Consider the following 21,916-nt stretch of genomic DNA (forward strand, 5'->3'; position numbering starts at 1 on the left):
GGAAACACGAGTTACCCTTGGTTTGGTGCAGCCACGTAGCTCTGGAAATGGAAGGATAAATCTGAACAAAAATCACAGAGATTCATGTAATATCCTGAGTTGGAAGGGACCCACAAGGATCATCGAGTTCAGCCCCTGGCTCCACACAGGACCACCCAATACTCAAACGCTATGTCCGAGAGCGTTGTCCAAATGCTCCTTGAACTCCAGCAACTTGAGGCCATGCCCACCACCCTCTGGTGCAGAACCTTTCCCTAACCCCCACCTGACTCTCCCCTAATGCAGCTCCATGCTTTTCCCTCAGGCTTCTATCAGCAGACAGCAGAGCTCAGTGCTGCCCCTTCTCTCCCTGTGAGGAGCTACAGCTGCCACGAGGTCTCCTCTCAGCCTTTCTTTACTGAGCAAATGCAGGGATCTCAGCCACTCCTCATAAACCTTGCCCTCCAGACCTTTCACCATCTTTAAACCCCTTTTTTGGATGCTCTCTAATAGTTTTGTGTCCTTATATTGTGGCGTTGAGTGCTTTAGCTAGGTTTTGCCTGCTGATTATAATTCCGTGTGAATAAAAACTGCGCTGGGAATTCGGGATTTAGCCTATTGCTAGCTTAATAACAACAACAATAACTCTAACATGTAGTTATAAGTAATAGGAACAGAGCGACAGCAGTCATTAGTTATAGGTAATTAGTTATCAGCAATGGGAAGAGAGTGGTAGCAGCAGGCTGGGGCTGGCTACTCTGCAGACACTTTGGTGGGAACACCACCATGGCTCCCCTTGGCAGGTGTAAGCCATAGAAATGCAAAATGAGTAACTTCTTATTTTTGGCACTATAGAGGCTTTATTTTCTCATTCATCCTTGGTCTGTCAGCAAGGTTCAAATTTCTCCCTGGGATGGGGTTAAATCCAGAAGGAACCAGGAATGTCCACATGGTCTTTCCTGCCCTGGTACCACCTTGGGCCCTTTGGTGGGTGGGTGTTCACAAGGCACCAAAAGACCACCCAAAGTCAACAAAACAGCCCAGAGGTATGAGACAAGCAGAAAGACTAAAAGCTCTATTCCCACACGGAAAAGCCATTCTGTGCTACCAAAAGACAAGATGAAATAAAAGAGCCTGAATTTAACACAACATGCGTACGCACTTTATGAATGAATTCAACTTAAAGGTCACTGGGGTGATAAGCAGTGCAGTAAACATACAATAGAAGTCATTTTCAGCTGTGATTCCTAAAAGATTCTTGTTTGGAGAAAACACAGTTTCAACCCTATTTTTTGCACCTGTGAGCTAGTTACCTGATTAGCCCAGAACTTAACATGTGCTCAGTCTGTTCTCTTCTCTTTTAGTAGGTGGTGGTGCTTGTGTGTGCTTCTTGGGTCAAAGCTGTGTGATGGGCTTCAGCTTCTACTTGCCATAAATGCTAATGCAGCTTGATAGCATTCTTGTTACTGTTTCCTTTGCTCTGCTTCCAGAAATCATTCTACCTATGAACATCTTCATCAATTTTTACTAATCATTTGATATTTTTCTTCATCTGTGAAGTGATACGTGTTATGTTTTAATTCTCAGTAGATGTCCTTTATGTAAACTTGTAAAAGGTTCTGAGAGATAGATAACCTTGTTTCTTGGTCTTTTTCCCTCCCTCTTCATTGATTTTCATTTTACACAATAGTATTATCTATCACCTGTGCAATATAAATCAGGTTTTGTTTGTTTGTTTTTAGTTGTCTTTCAGTCCATTTAAAATTACTTCACTACAGAGAATCTGGCCCTGTCACTGAGTTCTGCTTGTCCCTTTCTCTAGCTCAAACAATTTCTGATTTCTAACCCTAATACTTCTTACATCTCCTATCTCAGCTGTTTTGCTTCAGGGAGGAGGATTATTAACTTTTTAGTTATTTCTTGTACTTCAGATCACTGGAAGCCTTCCTATTTCACATACTGCAATCCTTGTCTTAGAGATACTTTTTCAGGTTTGGATTGCCATGCCATGTGTTTTCTAAGGGTTTTTCTCCTAAGCAATTCCCATTGCACTGAGTGGAATTACTGCCTCCTCCATCTGAGCCTGGTGAGTAAGTTAACAAGTTAGGGGTCTTTTTTTTTTTTTTCTTTTTTGTCATGTGCTGTACTTGGATTTCATTCCTCTCACATTGTAATTGGTTTCCATGGTGAAAATGAAAAGTATGAGCAATTCAGGCTAAGCTGAGTTTCTGGAGGGACCATAGTCTTAAAAGTCATGAATCTAAGAGGAAAATGTAAACTTTCTTAGTGTGAAGAAACATAATATGTTCTTGCGTTTTAAGAAATGAAAAGTGCTAATTAATCATGCTTTGAATTGGGTATACCAGTCAAAAACTCAACTCTGACCTTGACTTAATAGCATTTAGCCAGCTGATTACAGTACCCTACCAAAACAAATGTCCATATACTCTACCTTGGTCAATATCATAAAATAAATGTGAGTAACTGTAAAAACCCCTCTTTCCATTTTTAATCATCTTCTCCTGGAACAAATCCTTCTGCAGTCGTTGGGAGCAAGGGAGCAAGCCACCTGGTCTTAGCAGCAGTTCTGCCAGTCCTCTCATTCTTACCACAGCTTTGCCCTGCCTGCTATCCTGCTTTTGCCTCTGTTACGTTCATTATGGAGATAAATTATTTGTTGTCACTGTATAGTTGGCAGATTTAAATAATTCTTAATAGACTAGTGAGACGCATTTTTTTTTTTTTTCCCCTTCAGAAATCCTCCTGATTAAACTCTGTGACATACTGAACATCCAGCTGTTTTATTATTGGGTTTTTAATGACCATTTGAAAGGGATGCTCTGAGTAACTTGCGGAGAGACTTTTCCAAATGAAGGTACAGGGCTTGCTGCCTCATCTTCTGATAAAGTGACTGCCCTCATGCACACTGAAATTTCTGCGAAAAAAAACAAAACCCAACTTCTCACAACTTGTAAGAGTTACAGATCTGCTGAATTTTTGTTTAATATGTTAGGAACTTACATTCTGGGATAGCTGCTTTTTACTTAGAAACAAAGCACATCAATGACAAAACACTGGAGGAAAAAAAAAAACACCTGAACATGTTTGAGATCAATCACCCCCTGAAAAAGGAGACTAATAGAGGAAAATAATCTAGCTTTCCAACAAAAGACACTCAACTTTTCTAATTGCTTTCTGTAGGCCCTTCTGATCTAACACAATCACTGTTGTGTGAGCCTTTTACTTCTGGTGCACTTACAGATCTTTTTATTTTCCACCAGCCCTCAGCTTCTGATAAACCCAGCAACTCATTGTCCAGCTTCCTGTTCCTGATATTCAGAACACATGTCAGAACAACTGGCCTAACGAGAGATGAAAAATGGTAAGGGAAACAAAAAGTGTAAAGAAAGGATGCATAGAGACACCAACGTAGTGCAAGCTTTAGGATGGCAAAGCTGGGATTATAGCGATTTGGTCATCATGTAAATGAGTGAATTTTTTTTCCTGCTTAATATGAAATTCTATGGGTTGTAAAGGATTTGATGAAGGCATGGCTGTTTCTCATTAGCAGTGGCTGTCACTAAAATGAATATGTTGCTGAGTGTTCAGTTTCTGGGAAACGTGGTTGAAACATGAGCGGCTCTTTCGATGCAGAGCTCCAAGTCAGATGTTTTCAGAGGGGATGTTCCCCATTAAGTAATGACAGAGAACCATACGGAACACATTACAAATTGAAATACTGATTGATGAAGTGCCTGTGGTCAGCTTTCTACAGAAATGAGAATTTTGAATGTATTATCACATCAGCATGGAGCTGATCTCACGTTCCATCGCATTCTGTTTTCATTTCTTTTCTGCTTCACAATCTCACATGTGCTGGTCCAGATCACATTTATAGCGAGCAGAACCTCAGACTGAAGGAAATAAAGCATCAGGTTTGAGTGCTGATGTTTCATTGATTTAGCTCAACTCACAGAAGCTCGCTAAGTAAATCTGAGTTTGTTCTCACAGCTGGGAAGATAAAGCTTCTCCCATAGCAAGCGTCTCCCCTCCTTTCTGACACTGGGTACTGTGAACACTACATTGCGCTAGGGAGAAGTGGGGTCACCTGGAAAGGCAGAGCAGTTCTGTGCAGCCTTGGGTTTATCAGATTGCAGGCTCTATTCAGGCTTCCTGAGCATTAATATTTTCCTCTTTCCACTTAGCTTGCTTGCAGGGGGGCAGTGAGGAATATCAGCTGCTTTGTGCTGACTTCACGGAGAGATCTCTTGGTCTGTTTGCATTCACGTTACTTATTACTCGGGCTTCAAGTTCAGGTTTGTTTCAGACACAGTGACCTCTTCTGTTTTAGAGAGAAAGTAAACAGGGCTGGTCACATGAAATGTGTGTAGCTATCCACTGTGTACGCAGATGGCAAGTGCATGCATGTCTGAGTCACAGCACATTTAAAGAAAAATGTACAGTCAAAAGGTAAATTTAGAAACTTAGGTCAAATTGTCCAGCTTTCTCTTTTTGTTTTTTTTCTTTTCCTTTCTCCAAACAGTTCTTAAATGGCACTCCAGTAAAAACCTGAGCAGGAATGCAATATATTTAGCAGAGTTTCAAACACTCAAATATTTCTGTTTGAGATCTCAGTGTGAGATGTTTACGGGGCACCACAGATCAGGTATGAAAGCCAGGTCTTGCTTACACCTTCGCTAAGGGGAGGTCACTCAAGAAGATGGAGTACCTTGGTTTACATTAGCACAGCTGAGGCCATAACTTGGCCCAGAACCTAAAAAAAATCTTATGCAAGGAATCTGAAATAAAATAAATACCTACCGATGCCTATAAATGTGCGCAGAAGGCCATATCTGAAATGAAAAACAGTGGGAAATATCAGGAGTTCATGGAAAGCTCGTTGGTGTATTTTAAGGTTTTTCATTATCCTTTAAACCAGACAAGCAAGGCCTGACTATTCAGAATAGTTAAGAGTGCACAATCCTTAGCTGAATTCTCTTAAAAGTACCTCTTTGTGACTTGGGGAGGAAATGATAACAATCTCCTAGCCTTCTTAAGCATATGAAAGGACTTTTTTTTGTTGTTCATAAAGAATTAGCTGTGGCAAACTGTTTTCCAGGGATCTGATTTCTGCCCTTCAGACTTCTACAGATGTTCTGGAAAGTGCAGAACAAGGGTACCTTGCCGGTAGGCAATTTGTTAGTTCTCACTTTGTGTTTATTCATGGCAGAAATCTATGTTAGAGTGTGTGCCAGCAGTTATGTTTAAGTACTTTGTTAATTCAAAGGATGAATAAGTCCGTAGAATAAAATGATGAAATGCACACAAATAGCCGTTTGAAGGTACCAAACATGAAGGCATCTGTAAACCTCATAATTATTTCATTGTTATTACTCTATAAAAACAAATTTATGCAGATATTAAAATTACATTAATGATTAGCTGAGACTCAGCTGTCCTTCAGATCTGTACATAGTGAAATCACGGGAGTCTGACTGTGTTGGCGAGTCACTAGCAATAGATATAGATTTTTCTGGATCTGCAGGGCCTCTTGGCAGAAGTAATGCTGAGATATCTGCAGTCATCATTCTGATCATCTTCCTTAGGTACAGTCTTCTTACTCTACAGTAGTCATGGGCTCTATTGTGATTGTATGCTCAGTACAGTCCAGAAGTGCTTAGATGGGGCGTAGATCAGAAAGGGCTCATAGAACCAGTGCCTGATATGAGTTTTGGTTCCTATGTTATTCTGCCAGTTCTGGAGCACCGAATACTCCAGGGTTCTTGTTTACAATTCTCCCCAAATATAAAGTGAGCAATAGGAGAGATTTTGTCTGGATGTGAAATAGTCTTAGGTAAGGAGAGGAAAATGTTAATGGCGTGTTCTCAAATCTTCTGTGGATGTCCAGAGGAAAAATCCATATGCAACAATGCCAGAGGGCACTGTTAAACGTGTGATACATGATCAAGGCTTCAATGCTATGAGGATTAGTCTTGTGCTCTATCAGCATGGGCACACCAGTGTGTTTCTTACATGGCAGTCAGAACTACCCTAAAAGTGACAGTTATTTTTTATTATCAGTTATCAATTAACCTGAAGTTTTTCCAAAAGTCGGATAAAGTAAGGAATTCCTTCCTTCTCCCTTCACTTGGAGTTTCCAAGCTTCTAGTGGGGGGATCTAAACTAGGACATTCAGAATCTAGAAACTATTTATCTGTTCATATCTGGGAATAACAGCATATCTATTGACTCAGATCAAACGCTCAGATAGCATTATACATATTGCTAATAGCTGTCATTACCATTTTCCATAAATGTGGGTTATATAAAAAGAAGTCTTGCCAATATAACCAGCATTATTTCAGATTTCTAACTACTTTTGTTTTTTTTATCTTCAGAATGGCTTTGTTCAGTTTTCTTCTTTTGAAGATGACGGCCTTATTTTTTTTAACTTGCCAATTCGTATATGTTTCATCTGTTTTAAAAATAATATTTTCACATTGCACAGGTAACCTAAGATCTTGCTTTCTCAGATGTGATCTGGTGCTTACACATGGGTTTGGAAATGTTATTACCTGCCAAAATTCTAGTGAAACTGGTGTGTTACAGACATCTAAGACATCTGAGGCTTTTGGTCTCCTATAGAAGATCTGGCATCAGTACAGCCATTTAGGTTACTGGATGTGTTTTTGTTGGAAAATTGTCCTAGCACAACCACATTTATAAATATAAAGACATACTATGTTGCTGCTTCTCTGTATTGCTATTTCCTTTCTAGATTGGCATAGGTGATACTGCTAAGAGTACAATTCCAGCTGCATCAGTATTAATGTTGTATTAGCTGTATCTGACATCTTGCTGAAAGTTGTGACATAGGCTCTTAAGTATTAGTCTCTTCTGAAACCAAGATTTAAGGTCTAATTCCACAAAATGTCTTCACCCTCTTTTTTTTTTGCACTTTTTGTCTGTTTGGTTTATTTGAAAGTTTCTACAGTTAGATTTCTGCTGTCAAATTACATCAGCGTTTAGGCATCAGGTTGGACCTTGAATATTATTATTTCTGTCTTATTAATGTTAAGACAAAGATTAGGAACAGTGTGAATAAAAAGTAAGGCACAAACCTTTTAGAGCTGAATTAACTCTCCCCAGATATGAGTTCACAGTAGTGCTGTGTTTCTGTTATGAAACTTAATTTGAACTTCCTCAGAACTTTAGAGGCAGTCATCTGAGAACTAAGCGCCGTGGCTGCACAAAGAGTAAACAAATGTTTTTAGATGTGGTGGGTAGATCAGACTGGATATGAGTTTCTAAGAACATACAAAATTAAATCAGCTTTATTTAGCAGTGCAGTGGTTACTGCACAGTGGTAGCACCACACGTGATGCATGCTGAATATTGCAGTATCACCAACCAGAGAGATCCATCACAGAGATGGCTGTTCTTGGCCTTGCTGGGAATGCCAGTAAGATGCCTAACCACTGTCAGTCATGCTGTTTCTCAGTTTGTGTGCTGAGTTGCACACAGGAACAAAAAAAGTTTATGTATTCAACATCTTCATCAACGACCTTGATGAGGGGATAGTGACCACCCTCAGCAAGTTTACTGATGACACGAAGTTGGGAGGATTGGCTGACATGCCTGAAGGCTGTGCTGCCATTCAGCAATACCTGGACAGGCTGGAGAGCTGGGCAGTAAGAAACCGGATGAGGTTTAACAAAAGGAAGTGTAGAGTCTTGCACCTAGAGAGGAATAATTGCATGCACCAGTACAGGCTGGGGGAAGACCTTCTGGAGAGGAGCTCTGCTGAGAGGGACCTGGGAGTCCTGGTGGACGACAGGTTGGACATGAGCCAGCAGTGTGCCCTTGTAGCCAAAAAGGCCAATGGCATACTGGGGTGCATTAAAAAGAACGTGTCCAGCAGGTCAAGGGAGGTGATCTTCCACCTCTACTCTGCCCTGGTGAGGCCTCATCTGGAATACTGTGTCCAGTTCTGGGCTTCCCAGTACAAAAAAGACAGGGATCTCTTACAAAGAGTCCAGTAGAGGGCCACAAAGATGGTGAAGGGCCTGGAGCATCTCCCCTACGAGGAGAGACTTAGGGAACTGGGTCTGTTTAGCCTTGAGAAAAGAAGGCTGAGAGGGGACTTGATCCAGGTTTATAAATACCTGAGGTGTGGGAGCCATAGTGGTGAGGCTGGTCTGTTTTCAGTAGTGCGTGGGGACAGGACTAGGGGAAATGGGCTGAAACTTCAGCATAGGAAGTTCCGCACGAATGTGCGCAAGAACTTCTTTACAGTGAGGGTGACGGAGCACTGGAACAGGCTGCCCAGGGAGGTGGTGGAGTCTCCTTCTCTGGAGATATTCAAGACCTACCTGGACGCCTACCTGTGCAGCGTGGTGTAGGGAGCCTGCTTTGGCAGGGGGGTTGGACTCGATGATCTCTAGAGGTCCCTTCCAACCCCTACAATTCTGTGATTCTGTAAAGGTGCAGTTGTTCCCTACTAAGTCAGACTGAATAGTACCTAGCTAAGCATAGCAGCCCCTGGATTTCAACATGTCATTGCAGGGCTCCTGTCATGAGAATATCATAGCTGGATGATCACAGCTGGCCATCAGGGAGTAACTGGAGTCACTGGTTCAGCAGGAACGGCGGCTTGGACTTGAGCTTCCCTATGGCTGTCACAGTTGCAGTGTCAAGCAATCCATTTCATGTATTGATCTGCAATTTCCTTTTGATTTCAGTACTGATTGAGGTACACTAACTTATGTGTACCACAAGGTTTCTACCACTTTTTTTACTTTTCTGGTATGATGTGTGACTTCTCAAAAGACACACCAAAAACAGCAACAAAAACCCTTTCTGTACCTGTTTTGTCTGTGTAGTACCAAAATGTCTTTGCACCAAATGCCAGCAGTTGCTCAAATACACATCATGCATTATATGATTTTTTTTTTTTCTCCCTCTGATTTTGACTGAATTGTGAGATAATTCTGAAGCATCAAATAAAAAAGAAGCATAAATCAAAGGTAGGACTCTGTCGTGAGGCCATTCACCTCCCAAGAGAGCTGAAACAGGAGGGTCCTTCTACATCCTGCAGTAACAGCATGGTTTGGGGGTTTGTTTTTTTTTTTTTTTTTTTTTTTTTCTTTCTGTAAATGTTCTCTCATTCCTTCTTGCTCTCACTCGCTTTAAAGTGTACATCTTACATAAATTAATCTGCAGGGTTTTTGGCTGTTTCCCATCCGCTGCTGGGGCAAATTAGACTTGCTGATGTTGTTTTGAGGGGGTCCTGCAGCAGCATGAAAGAAATGGCCCAACGAGAGCATGCTCTCTTTGGCTCTTCTTCCATGTACTCTCTGGCCCATTCAACAACAACAACAAAAAAGAGTTCAATTGGCCTGAAAGGCACTGGAAGATTGAAAACCCCTCTGTAGTACCTTAAAGAACCAAAATTACTTAATTAATGTGGAGGCCATTATGTGCGGTTACCATATGAATGAGTAAGTGGACTGCCTGAGTTACAGAGCAGGAAAGAGGAGAGGATATCTGAGGTCAGCCTTGTCAGGGTAAAGGAATCCTAAACAATGAGGGCATTGCTTGAAGATTTGAGGAGGAATTTGAAAAAGAGCCCTGAGAGTGAAATTAAATGAAGCATGGGAGAGTATTAGTGCAGATTAGCAGTGCTGTGAAGGAACCGGGCACTGGCTGCCAATCGCCCCTGAGCGTGGGCAGCCTCAGCTCTGCAGGCAGGAACTGGGCAATATGCTGCTGGGTTTTGACTGAAAAGTATTTTCTTGAGCAACGTTAAAAAGTTGCTTTTCCACTCTCTCTCATTGAATTCTGAGAGTGAACATGCCCCTTTCAGCTGCTTTTTATTTTTTTATTTTATTTTATTTTAATTCTTTTGCCAAGAGGACTTATGACAGAAGTAGGAAAAAGTCAAGATTCTGAAAGTACTCAGGCACTCAGTGTAAATGTGAGATTCATTTAGTAGCACTGAGTTGTCATCACTAACGTACTGCTTCAGAGGAGAGAACAAAACCCAGTGAAATTAATGAAATTTGAAGCTGTGGTAGTCAGTCATTGTACTCACTTGGAAGAGCAAACGATGCGATGTGTTTGCACACGTACAGAATGGAAGAGATGGATGTTGCTGTAGTGAAAACCAGACTCTTTTCCAAAATATGCAGGCTTGCAGTGATCTAATTTTTTTTTTTTCAGAGGGTTCTTTGAGGCCATTTCAAGATTTTTTCTTTGAGTTTATCTTATCAGCTCTAATAGTGGGCGTTTCCAGACAGCAGTGCCTTCAATAACTCAATTTTACCATATTCTTAAAACAAGAACCAGCTGAAGGTGGTATATTCTGGAAAATGTTGGCTACATATTTATTTTCTTGGGTTTGGTTTCATTTACTGTCTTTTTGAAGTGGTATTTTCTTATGTTTTCTGGAGTAAAACTTTTCGCTGCTGGATGTGAATTCCAAGAACTTACCTTCCCTACGAGCTGTGAATGGGATTATACCTAAAAGCATGCAGAGAGAAAGTGAATCATCTCTCTGAAAACACTTTATTTGTGCATAGGCTTTCCAGAAGGCTTATGGGTACTATTTGCAAAACTCTCCAAGGAATCTCAAGGTGAGCCCTGCCAGGGTTTGTATGAGGTTAGGGATCATGTTTATTTAGACTGTGTGCTTAGTTGTGACTAATGATCTTGACTAATGTCATAGATTGGTCACAGATTGGTATAGCACAACAAGTCTTAGAGAATAATAATTCATTACCCAGTGGTAATGCAGCTTAACTTTGTTGCTCACCAGCTGGCTGTATGAGCACAATCATAGGTAATTCTTTTTGGAAAGCTGTTTTTTATCTTTCTCAGCATCTTTATTCCTAAAAGCTTTATTTTACAACTGCACGTCTTGGTCATTGCCTTCCAAGGCATCTTTGGGATGCTGCTGAGATGCCAGGGAAACCCGTGTGCCTCAGCTGCCTCTGTGGAATGAGCCTAGATGCTGCAGTTGCTTTGGCAATAGGCACACTCAAAACTAAAAAAGTTTTCAAATAACACCAGAACTAGAGAAACAGGGTTTGGCTAGTGCTCTAAACTAGAGTAAATTTGTGGACTCCACACAAATGGTACTTCATTGCATAAACTGCATTTCAGAAGCAGATTAGATGACATTTTTCAATGTTCCTTCTGCTGCAATTGTTTCATTCTTCTGCAAAAGAACAATTTAAGTAATTGAATTTTCCCTCAGGGTAGGAAAAATTTACCCCCCCTCCGAGCCCTTTCTTTTTTATTTTCCCTTCTATTAATTTAATTGAAACCAAAATTGCTTGAAATATTGAATACCATTTGAGGCCTCACATTACTAAAACTAGAGCAGTGTGGGAAATGCTTTTCCAACCTGCAAAACTTTTGTATTTTCCTAAATGTTCCTATTCTGAGATTAAATGGGGTTTGTGTTTGTTTTTTTTAAGGCAGGAGTAGCATGCTCATGTTTGTTTAAGGATGTGAGACTGGCATGTAACCACCAGAAGTTTCACCTTCAAAATACCTCCTTTTTTTCTTGATTGAAGGAAGGAGAAAGCTGCCAAAAGAGTGAATGGTTCCATGATTCCCTTCACTCAGGGCTTGAGCAGGCTTGCTATCAGGGCACTGTTTCAGCTGTGTGCTTTGCAGGTTGGTGTGAAGGTCACCAGAAGTTTGAAACTAGTAGGAACTAACACAGAGTGGCCCCACAAGTACTTAGCATTCAGAATGTGTCCTTCAGCCTGGCTGAGCAAGAATTAAATTCCCTTTGGAAAGCAGTGTTGCTGTCGGAGATTTGTGATTCACCGGTCACTAGGTTTTATTACTGCAGTTGTCATGCAGGGCTTCACTGGTGTTTTCCAATCTAGGACTGACTAACGTGTTCCACCTGGCCTTGATGGGATGTGTACTGATGAATTGAGCCTGGTTTTGCAGCAAAGCAGAGGAGACATTCAGACAAGTTGACCACAGGTTTACCTGGGCGGCAGAACTACCTGTTATGCTATGAACAAGGGTAGATCCTGATGGCACATTGATTTGGACACAGTAGAAACAACTTGGGAAGCCCTCCAAACAAAGCTCCTGACCAACACTGTTGTGTATTATTTCTGCTTTTTCCCTTCCTTTCCCTTCTCTTCTTTTTCCTTCATAAAAATATCACACTACATAAATGAGAATCAAAGAAGAAATGAGGTTATTTTTCTTAACTCTTGGGTGAGAACAGCCTACAGAGGAATCACACATACCTTCTAAACAGTCTGCGTTGCTTCTGGTAACAATTACATATGTGATGTTCCTACTAATTCTGAATTGACCATGGAGTTACTCATCATATCCTCCTGCACTGCAGCACTGATTGCTCAACATATGGCCTAAACAGAGTCCACAGGTTAGTGTGACTTTATGTTAGTGTAATGTACGTTGACCAAATTTTGACAAGTATTAATCACTGGAGGACATGATTAATTAGAAATGCTTTTTCGTCTAAATGTGTTGTAGTTAATATACTCAAAGCATAACCAATCCCTTTTTCTCCCAACCCATCTGAATAAAACACAGTAACTCTTTTCAAAAATGTTTGTGCCACATTAAAAAGTCAAATTTTAACACTCACCCTAGTTTTTAATGAAATCCAATTACAGAAATGTGACTTAATTTTCAGAGCTTTTCTCTGTCCCTACTAGTTCATAGCAATTAGAAATCCTTAGCCTTAATACTCTTTCTTCTATAAGAACTCTACTACTTAAGCTTTCAGATCTCCTTTGTCCTGCATGAATCACAAATATATTAATTTTCGATGATTCGCAAATTAAGCTATTAAAAATTAAGGCAAGAGGCTGGTAGCATCATGCTCTAAGAGTCTCAGAGCAGTTTAATTTAATAAAAATGGTTCAAACCTCAAGAAAAATGATACATGGGATCAAAAACTATTTTTTTTTTCAAAGGATTGTGTATAACTAATCCATTATTAAGATTCCCCTTAATGGCTGCTGCTCCTTCTAATTGGTTGAACTACTCAAGGAAATATTTCAGTGCAGTCATTAGCATAGAAAGCCTGATTGTTTATGTCTTTTGATCATTGATGCTATCAAGGAAGAAGTTGGATTTTAATATTCTTGAGAAGGATGAGTAGAGTTCTGACTGCCATCCAGGTCTCTTATTTGAAACAGTATATGTCTAAGATCCTTAAGTTGTGTATAGATATCATCATCTTTCCTCTCATCAAATGTTTTCATTATAAATGCCTTTTTGTACTATTTATTATAAGCTATCCAGTGAGCGTTTTGGGAATCAAATAGATTAGAAGCAAGGAAGAGGGAACACATTCTCCTTTTTGTGGCCTGAATGAACTATATCATGCCCTGGAGATTAATGCTAGCTTTGGGATTCTTAATGAAGTATTTGACATCTATGATTCATTTGGAGTAGCTGAAGAGGCTAAATCATATACTATCTTAAACTTTCTGTTTAAATTGACCTAGGTCAACAGGGTCTGACAGGCTAAGGATAAAGAGGTATTCATCTGAAGAAATGCATCAGCCAGTTTTGGTTTGGCAACTTTACTAGCATGTTCCTTTGCTCTGAAAATTGAGAAGGAATCCTCCTGGGTGAGGCTTTCTTACATTTCTAGTGGTTCTGTCTTTGAGAACCCGTTGCCTTAATGGGGTATTTTTCTGGTTTTATTTGTGGTACTTTCAAATAAGTGATCAGCCCAAAGGACGGGTGTACACCATTCAGAATGTAAAATTAAAATGTGACTGGTCTGCAGACACATTGAAAATACCTACTTTCAGTAGTTCATGCCATGTGTGGCTAAATTCACTCAGACCATCAGTAGGTGCCTTAACAGAGTATGATCCTTACTGACATCTGGTAGTAGAAGTCAATGGTTTAGTGTCTTTACTCCGAATTGTTTTCAAACTGTTATTATACAGTCCAGTTATTTTGGCTGTATATCTTTGGACTGAAAACTCTGAGAAATTTATATGAAAGTAATCCATTATGGATGAAGAGATAAGTCTGAAATGTTGATAGATTCAAGGAGAAATAGTACCAGTTGTACAATCTCGCTGTCTTTTACAGTGGACAGCAGTAAAACTGATTTCAAAAGCTTGTCAAAGCTAATATCAAACTATTATTTCTGATGTTGTTAGAGGGGGACATTTTATGCTATCTCTTTCAGAGTGAGTCTAGAAAGCGATTTTTAAAAGCACTTGTTACTAAAATCAGAACTGTGCTTTGTGAATCATTAACTCTCATTATACTCATAGGTAGGCTCCAGTATTTGGGCTGACTTTCAAAATGCTGATGGGAGCACACCCACAGAAGTAGGGCTGAGTGAATAATGAAACAGTGAATAATGAAACAGTGAATAATTTATCTGATACACTTTGGTTAGGTTCATGTTTGCAAGAATAATTATTATTGGAGGGTAATATTTTACATTGACGTGTGAGCACCAAGTCCTGGAAACAAAAGCTGTGCTGCGTAGCTGCTCGCTGCTTACGTGTGTGCACACAGTGCTGGCATGCAGGCTTGTGCATGCAAATGAAACCTTCGGTTCTGGAAAGCCACGTGTGCCCTTTTCCACCATCCCCCAAACTCTGCTTTCTGCTGATATCTTTGCCAGTAAAAAAAACAACAAAAACCCAGTGAACTTTTGCAGACACCAGTCATAAAAAGAGGCCATGCACAGCAACAGTTAAATATTAGCAATGAAATGTAAAGAATCACAGAAATTATTATTTCTTTTCAAATTGCTTTATCCCCTCCTGCTCCCCCTAAAGCTGTGTCCTTAGGAGCTTTTCTCCAATAAGGAAAATAATTTAGTTATTTCATGACTACTGGTATAGGTTGCTGAATGTTTGCTTAAGGAAAAAGTTACAGATCAGATTCTTTATTTCTGCTTACACAGAGACTTTATAACATCTTTCGAATAACTCTTTTATAAAGGTCTCTGACTTGCTATAACTTAATTGTATTGAAAAGTTCATGAGTTTCCAGTTGTGGCCATTGCCATTTAGACTGTGAAGGAAGAGAAACCTGATCATGGTGGCTGTTTTGGAATGAGAGGCAGAGTGGTTGCTTGGTCTCATTTCTCCTGAGCTCATCTGATGCTTTTCTACCTTATGGGTACCCCACCACTCACAGTCTGCTGACCCCAATGCATGTGGGCAGCTTCTGTCAGCAATCAAGGAGAGAAGGGACAGTTCTACTCACATGGGTGGGAGGTTATCTTTAATTGCATACATATTACACTAGCATTATACTTTGTTCACATGCATGAATCAATCAACATGCTACATGATTGTTTATCTGAGTTGTGAGTTAAGGTGGCTGGGAGGAAATTCCTAGCTAGGGGAAGGGTCTATGGCTCCCAATATCAGGTAGTATAAAGTTAACGTTCGTAAGATTGAAAGATACTGCTTTACTTGCTGGCTGCTCAGGCCCTAGGTTCTGTAATTTGTGGAAGCACTGTTCCACACATTGTGCACTTACCCGATAGGGAATAAAGTAGGATATCTACAGCATTTGTGCAATTCTCTCTGGACTCTGATCCTTATGTCACCCTTAGTAGAGGAAAAATAATGAGTTTTTTAATATAGGTGAGAAAATGCTAGAAATCCCTACATCCCGAAAAAGCATTTGCAGGCCTGATTGTTTTTTCTGACTGTAACAGATGACTTTAAAAGTCAACCTCAAAACAACACAGGGTGTCACTGGCTTCAAACACCTCAGAAGCATCACAGGGTGTCACTGGCTTCTAAATTCTCCTTTTAGAGCAGAGCTTGTTTCCATATGATTTAGCAATGAAAAACCTCGGTTTTGAGCAGGATTCATGCTTAATACTATGACTACTAAATCTCTCTCTGCCCAGCAGTATCCAAACACTGTCTTTAGTGCCTAAATCAAGAGCTAACATTGATTTAGATCCAGACTGAATACTGGTATGCTGCCCTCATCAATAAATTTCCAACAGTAATGATTCTCTGTAGCTTTCCTGGGTAATTTCATATATAACTGTCCTGTTAATTTATCTTTCCTCCTAAAAGTATAAAAGGAAAAAGTTAAATCTTTTTTAGAAGAAGCTCAGGACTTCTATACAATCTGAAGCATTATTGCTTGAACTGATAAAATGATTTGCTCTTTTATCTGAGCTTAAAGAGTGATACCTGTCTATTGATTCATAAAAGCAAGCAGTCAGGTTACAGATGTCACCTGGAAGAAACATAATGTTCCAATTATATGCAAAGTGCATCCTGTTCATGATGTGCTTGTCCTAAATTAACAAATCTCATGTCTGACTATGTGAATTTCAGGAATTCAGTAAGTTTCTTTGTTCAATGAAAGGGAAATCTTTATCTAAGTCACAGTTTCTCTGGCCGATAGTTTTGCAGCTATCACACAAGAATGTCTGTCTCAAGGCCATTTCAATTGAGTGTTGGGTACTTATTTTAGTGGAAGAAATTTGTATTGTTAAAGAGTAGTTAGACAGTGCTTACATTCTATATCACTATATTTATCACCATTTTAAAATTTTCACTTAAACAAATTTTTAGTCTCTCGGGATTTACAATGCCATGTATTCTGTAACCAGTAGTGTCTCCATCACCCTATTGCTCTCTGACCATTCAATATGAAATGTATGTTAGCTTTGTTTTGTCCTATTATGAGCAAATATTTTCACAGTTATCTATAACTGGGTTTAATAACGATCACTGTCGCACCTGACACTGTCCTGACTTGCAAGGATCACTTGGAAATCTCAAATCTCTTTGCTCTCTCTCAACTCAGAAGCCATTTTTGCAATACAGGCCTTGAAACCAGTCTGGAACCATCAGTGTCATTTCAGACACTTCAGGGTGATCCTAGCAATGATTTTTAGGAGAAATCATACCATGTATGGAAGGTGTGTTTGACAAACTGGTATTTAAAAACAGTTCTCCCTTTTCACCATCTAGATGCCTTTGCTTAGGTGTGTCACAATAATCTAATGAAAACTATAGATTGAAATATTGCAACGAATAACTTGTACCATTCTGAATTCCCCAACTCTTTGCTTTCTCCACAGATTTCCAAGTGTTTTGTAGGTAGACAGTTAGCTGATAGTACCATTTATCAATCTGGGTACACCAATCCTGAGCTGATTGTAGATGTTGAAAGTACACTATTAATCTTTCAAGTGAGCATTAAGGATGAAGAAATTAAATTTTGGCATATATTTTGAGTTAAGATTGAGTCTTAAAAATTGACAGAGAAAGATGGGATGTCATAGTTTTAAAACTCCCAGTATCAGGATTATTTCAAACAAGAAATTCACTGAGAGAATTATAATAATAATTGTGACCACTACCCTTAGGTTATAGCTTTTCTATGTCTTTAGTTTAGATTGACGGCTGCATTTCATTTTGCTTGGCATTTTTATTTCTCATAACATCTGCCATTGTTTGCTTCCCCTAAAACATATGCAGAACAATCCCATGTCTTCTTTTTGATCTGTTTACATACATACTTATGCTTTAACACCCCCAAACTCTTTTTTCTTTAAGAATTCAAGGAATACAACACAATGCACAAATTGCTACCTATAGAATAAATTCAGGCATGCATATTGCGTAATTAATTCCAAGAGTTCCAATTTACATATTATACTAATTACATATGAAGTAGCTAATTACACAACTAGAGTAACTTGTTACTGCTTGTGCAATTTCGCGAAACACAGAGTTTCCTTTATCTGTACCTTGATTCTGCAGCTATGAAGCTAGTGAGGTTTGATGATTCAGAAGCAACTGAGGTCAAAACAGGTCATTGAGTATCCTCTGAGATCTGACTTGTGGATTTCTTATATCCTGACTCAGCTAGGCTTCTGATTCTGGGTTATGCTTCGTGACAGTTTATTTTCCTGATTAGACCATGGAAGTTGTAAAATATCGGTGAAAAGTACACATGGGAGAACCTTGTTCTTCACGCAGTTTTACTGCTGTCAGTGAGATTGTCTTACATTTCACTGTAAGTTTGAATCGTTTCTTGTGGTAAAATGATGAAATGGTACTAGGCAATAAAGGTGGAAGACAGTGCTGTCAACATGATGTCTTGATGAAAATGGGAAAAAAAAAGAAAAATTTACAAAACATTTCAAGTGAGAATTGTACTTTTTATTTTTAAACCAGGACATGGCCAGGTCTGGTTCTGGAAACTGCAACACTTACTGAGGCAACAAATAACATCTACGGGAATGTCCAGCTGAAGAGCAAAAGTAAGTATGTAATTTTGTGTATTTTCTCTTGATCTTAACACTACAGAATCTAAATATCTTACTGTTACCAACAGTACCATGCCTTTCCATAATGCATACTTAAACATTACAAAGAATGAAATGCTGCATATTTTTGCCACTTGTTCTGTCACAGCAATCCTGTGCCTCACAAACTTTGAACATTTCTATACCTTGCTTCATGGTGAAAAATATTCTGCTATGATACTCATCTGTGAAGTATAGATGGCAGATCTAAAAGAGGATCAACTGCAGTGAGTAGTATACATTTTCCTCAAAAGAACACTAATAGTTTTGGAGAAAGAAGGACACCGTGAAAGAGATTGGAGGGACACAAATAAAGCAGTAGATATTTTGTATTTGTTCAAATTCTGTCCATGCTATTTTCTCTAAGCAATTAGGTCGAAGTATGTAAATATTTGTGTGAATGCAGGCTGACTGTATAGCATGTCCAGTATCCTTTGTGGCCCCTCTGTGTTTTAGCAACTGGTTATCAGAGACTACCTTAAAAACTGAGGATCTGGGCCCATGAACCTATGAACCCAGAGAAAACAGAATTACCTAAAAGATATTCACATAAAAAACACTTGTGTAGGGTTAGGGCCCGTCAAAGATCCAGCTTGTTTCTCCTAAAAAAAAAAAAAGGCCAGCATCATTGTGTTAGCATTAGAACATCTTTCTGTAATTGAAAACACTTGTAAGGCGGTGCCAGCATGTTGCTGTTTGCATCTAAACAATAATCAAGATCTCACACAGTGATGATTTGTTGTCAGCTCTTTTTCCTGCACTAAACAAGTCTGACACTAGCAGCCCACAAGCTAATTAACTCAAGTATCTGGCATGGGAATCTACAGTATAGCTATCAGCAGAATATCCACAGAGCTGAAACAACCAGCCAATTGGACAGATGCTCCAAGGAGACAGAGTGTCTCCTTGAGGTAGGATAGAAGAAATGTGAATGTTAATTAACAGGATTTCCGTTCCTTACCATCCAAGAAACTTTTGTCTCAGGTGTTTGCTTGTTTGCTTTCTTCATTTAACAAAACCTTGAAAGAAAACTTTCCTTATTCACTGAGCTGGAAGCTTCAGATTAATTATTAGTCACTTATCCTTAATTTCTTAGTACTTCCTATCTCTCTTCAACATTTTTGGTTTACCTTTAGCCTGTTCTTAACACACAGAACAAGATTCTGGCATCAGTCTATTTTTAATATCTACCTAGGTTCCTTGATGAGTCAAGACTGCGGGATGCCTCACTGTTCAAATGCCTTTTGTTGCTCCCTCAGGGTACCACTGGCATTACATACTCCCAGGGCAACCAGTATTTGGAAACAGCAAAAGTTTTCTGAATTCAGCACTGTTGCTTAAGAGTTGCTGTGGGCTGAACAAGGTGAGCTGTCTAAGAGGAAAAGGCAAGAACAGACTGAATGAAGAGGACATTAATATTTTGACACCTTGTTATGGGGTTCAGTTTTCAGTTTTACTATTGTCTGCATGTCTTGAAGAATGGGAGGAACAGTTGTCTGCTTTTCTATTACACCCCCTGAAGTCAAGTGGAGATATGAATTCTCAGCATCTCTTAAAATGGGGCTAAGTAATCATCTAAGAAGGAAAAAGATGCTACAGAGTATCATTTATTCAGTGCAACACAAACCTTTTTTTTAAAAGACATGATCATGCCTCATAATAAGCAAACAATATATAGAGAGGCACCTCTATAGAAATCCCAGTTCAGTAACTGTAGGCAGGTCCCAGGAGATCTAATGGAGACACGTTTTAACTAAAGCAAATTAAATCCTTTCTGAGCAAACAAGCAAGTGCGGTTGGGTTCATATCCATTAAATAATTGAAGCATTTGGCTCACAGGGTCATATTTACACACCAAAATTAAACACTTATGAGCACTATTCGGTAGAGAGTTTCTTTACTCAGAAAGGAGCTCTTGGGAATCACAGGTCAGACAGAGAATATGCCACAAGGCAGCTATTTCTCCAAACTTGCCACTTTGCTAAATGTGTCTATACAAAGTCAGGAGTTTCCCACCTAAACTGTGGTGCAGCAATCTGTTCCCATCTGTCTTTTTTTTCTTTGGCAGATATTGGGATGGGCACTTGCCTGAGGAATAGGGTGGCCTTACTGAATTACTTCCACAGTGTAAGAGTTGAAAAATGCATCTATTACTTTTCTAGCTAGAAGAGCTAGATGTGAATCATTCTTTTACAACTGAATTTTTTGTATAAAAATATATGTAAGACTCATTAATTCCAAAGGGACTGTAAGCAGAGGGATCATGACTTCCCAGCTGTGTGAGGAATGTAATCCCTTGGAGCTGTTATATCAAGAACAAGAATATTCACAATTATAGCACCTTTGGCTAGGATAAGCATTATGTATTGGGACTTGGATCACTCTTCAGTTATGAAAGAGGGAGTGTATACTGTGGTCCAAAAGCACCATTACAGCAAACATAATGCTGACTTGCTGTCTACTGAACTAAGTCCAGTATCATAGTTTGACTGTAGAAGCATTTAAGCTCATCCCAAGATTTGAGCATGTTTTGCTGAAATCAGTGCTGCTGTGAGCTAGGAGGCAGAGTTATTTCTCATTTTGCCTGCTCTTGAGCTCTTAAAAATTTTTGAATATTCCAGTATTGATAGCACCTAGGTATGTGGTGCTCAACTTTGTCCATTTTGTGTCTGACCTACTCTGTTCATAGAGTTTTCCTCTGAGGGAAGTTGGCCATGAATGGTTACGTTGAGTTACACCTTCTGCAAATCAGAAGTAAACAAGAGGCTGGATTTATGCATTTGCCCTGTCCAATTTTGAATCTAACTATATCAGCTTCATGGCCAATTTGAAACAATGACTAAACAAAGAAAAAACAAAACAAGCCACCATAAACTTGAACTCTTGTTGTCTTGCCACTGTTTAATTGAGGGTTGACAAGAAAATTTAGTGCTACATCTGTGGCAGTGTTAAACTGCATTTATTAAGAAAGAAATTTTGCCGCAATGTGTATGCTTTCTCTTGTTCACTTTCACGCTGAGCTATAAAGTTTCACTGCAGCATTCTTTTCCAGGTTGCTGCTGTAGTCTCATCATTAATCACTGAGTGAAATTTTGCTTCTGCTGTGTCTTCCATACTGTTTTCAAATTCTTGTTTTTATTTCCCAAGCACTGCTTTCATCCTGCCTTGAATCATTTGCTATTTTTTCAGTTAATCCACTCTAGTGGAGTGGCAAACAAGACTGTCCCCAAAGACGTGCCTGCTGCTGATTGCAAGCATTTTTTTTTATATTGTAATTGCACCAGATGACATTGTGAAATGAATCTCATCTTGTAATACAGACTGTGAGCAATATGAAAAGCGATCATAAGAAAGTCTCTGTTGTATACAGGTCAAAACTATATTAAATTAATTGAAATTGGTTTCTGTGGGGTCAAACCTGAAATTATCACCTTCAACAAAACCTGGCATGCTATTTGTATAGTTACTGTTCATTAGAATATAACTTGTGAATCAACACAAAAAAAGAAATGTGTCATGCACCTCTTATTTTAGAAGATCCCCTGGTTCTCATTTGCCCTTGCTCTTGTTCTGTCCCTTGTTGTCACATTTAAAAGATTC

The 21,916-nt window shown here is 39.3% G+C and overlaps 1 long non-coding RNA gene across 2 annotated transcripts; it reads left to right on the forward strand.

Moving 5' to 3' along the window:
- Positions 1-1,588: 1,588 nt before the first annotated feature.
- LOC140250096 (uncharacterized) lies at positions 1,589-20,816 on the forward strand. 2 transcript variants are annotated; one of them, XR_011903106.1, is made up of 4 exons: positions 1,589-2,065; positions 3,261-3,361; positions 18,186-18,271; positions 19,576-20,816. It is a non-coding gene; the product is annotated as an uncharacterized lncRNA (long non-coding RNA). The 2 variants fall into 2 exon arrangements; XR_011903107.1 differs by lacking the exons at positions 1,589-2,065; positions 3,261-3,361 and adding an exon at positions 12,248-12,400.
- Positions 20,817-21,916: the final 1,100 nt, after the last annotated feature.

This window comes from Excalfactoria chinensis, chromosome 3 (genome assembly GCF_039878825.1).
Source record: "Excalfactoria chinensis isolate bCotChi1 chromosome 3, bCotChi1.hap2, whole genome shotgun sequence".
Taxonomy (NCBI): Eukaryota; Metazoa; Chordata; class Aves; order Galliformes; family Phasianidae; genus Excalfactoria; species Excalfactoria chinensis.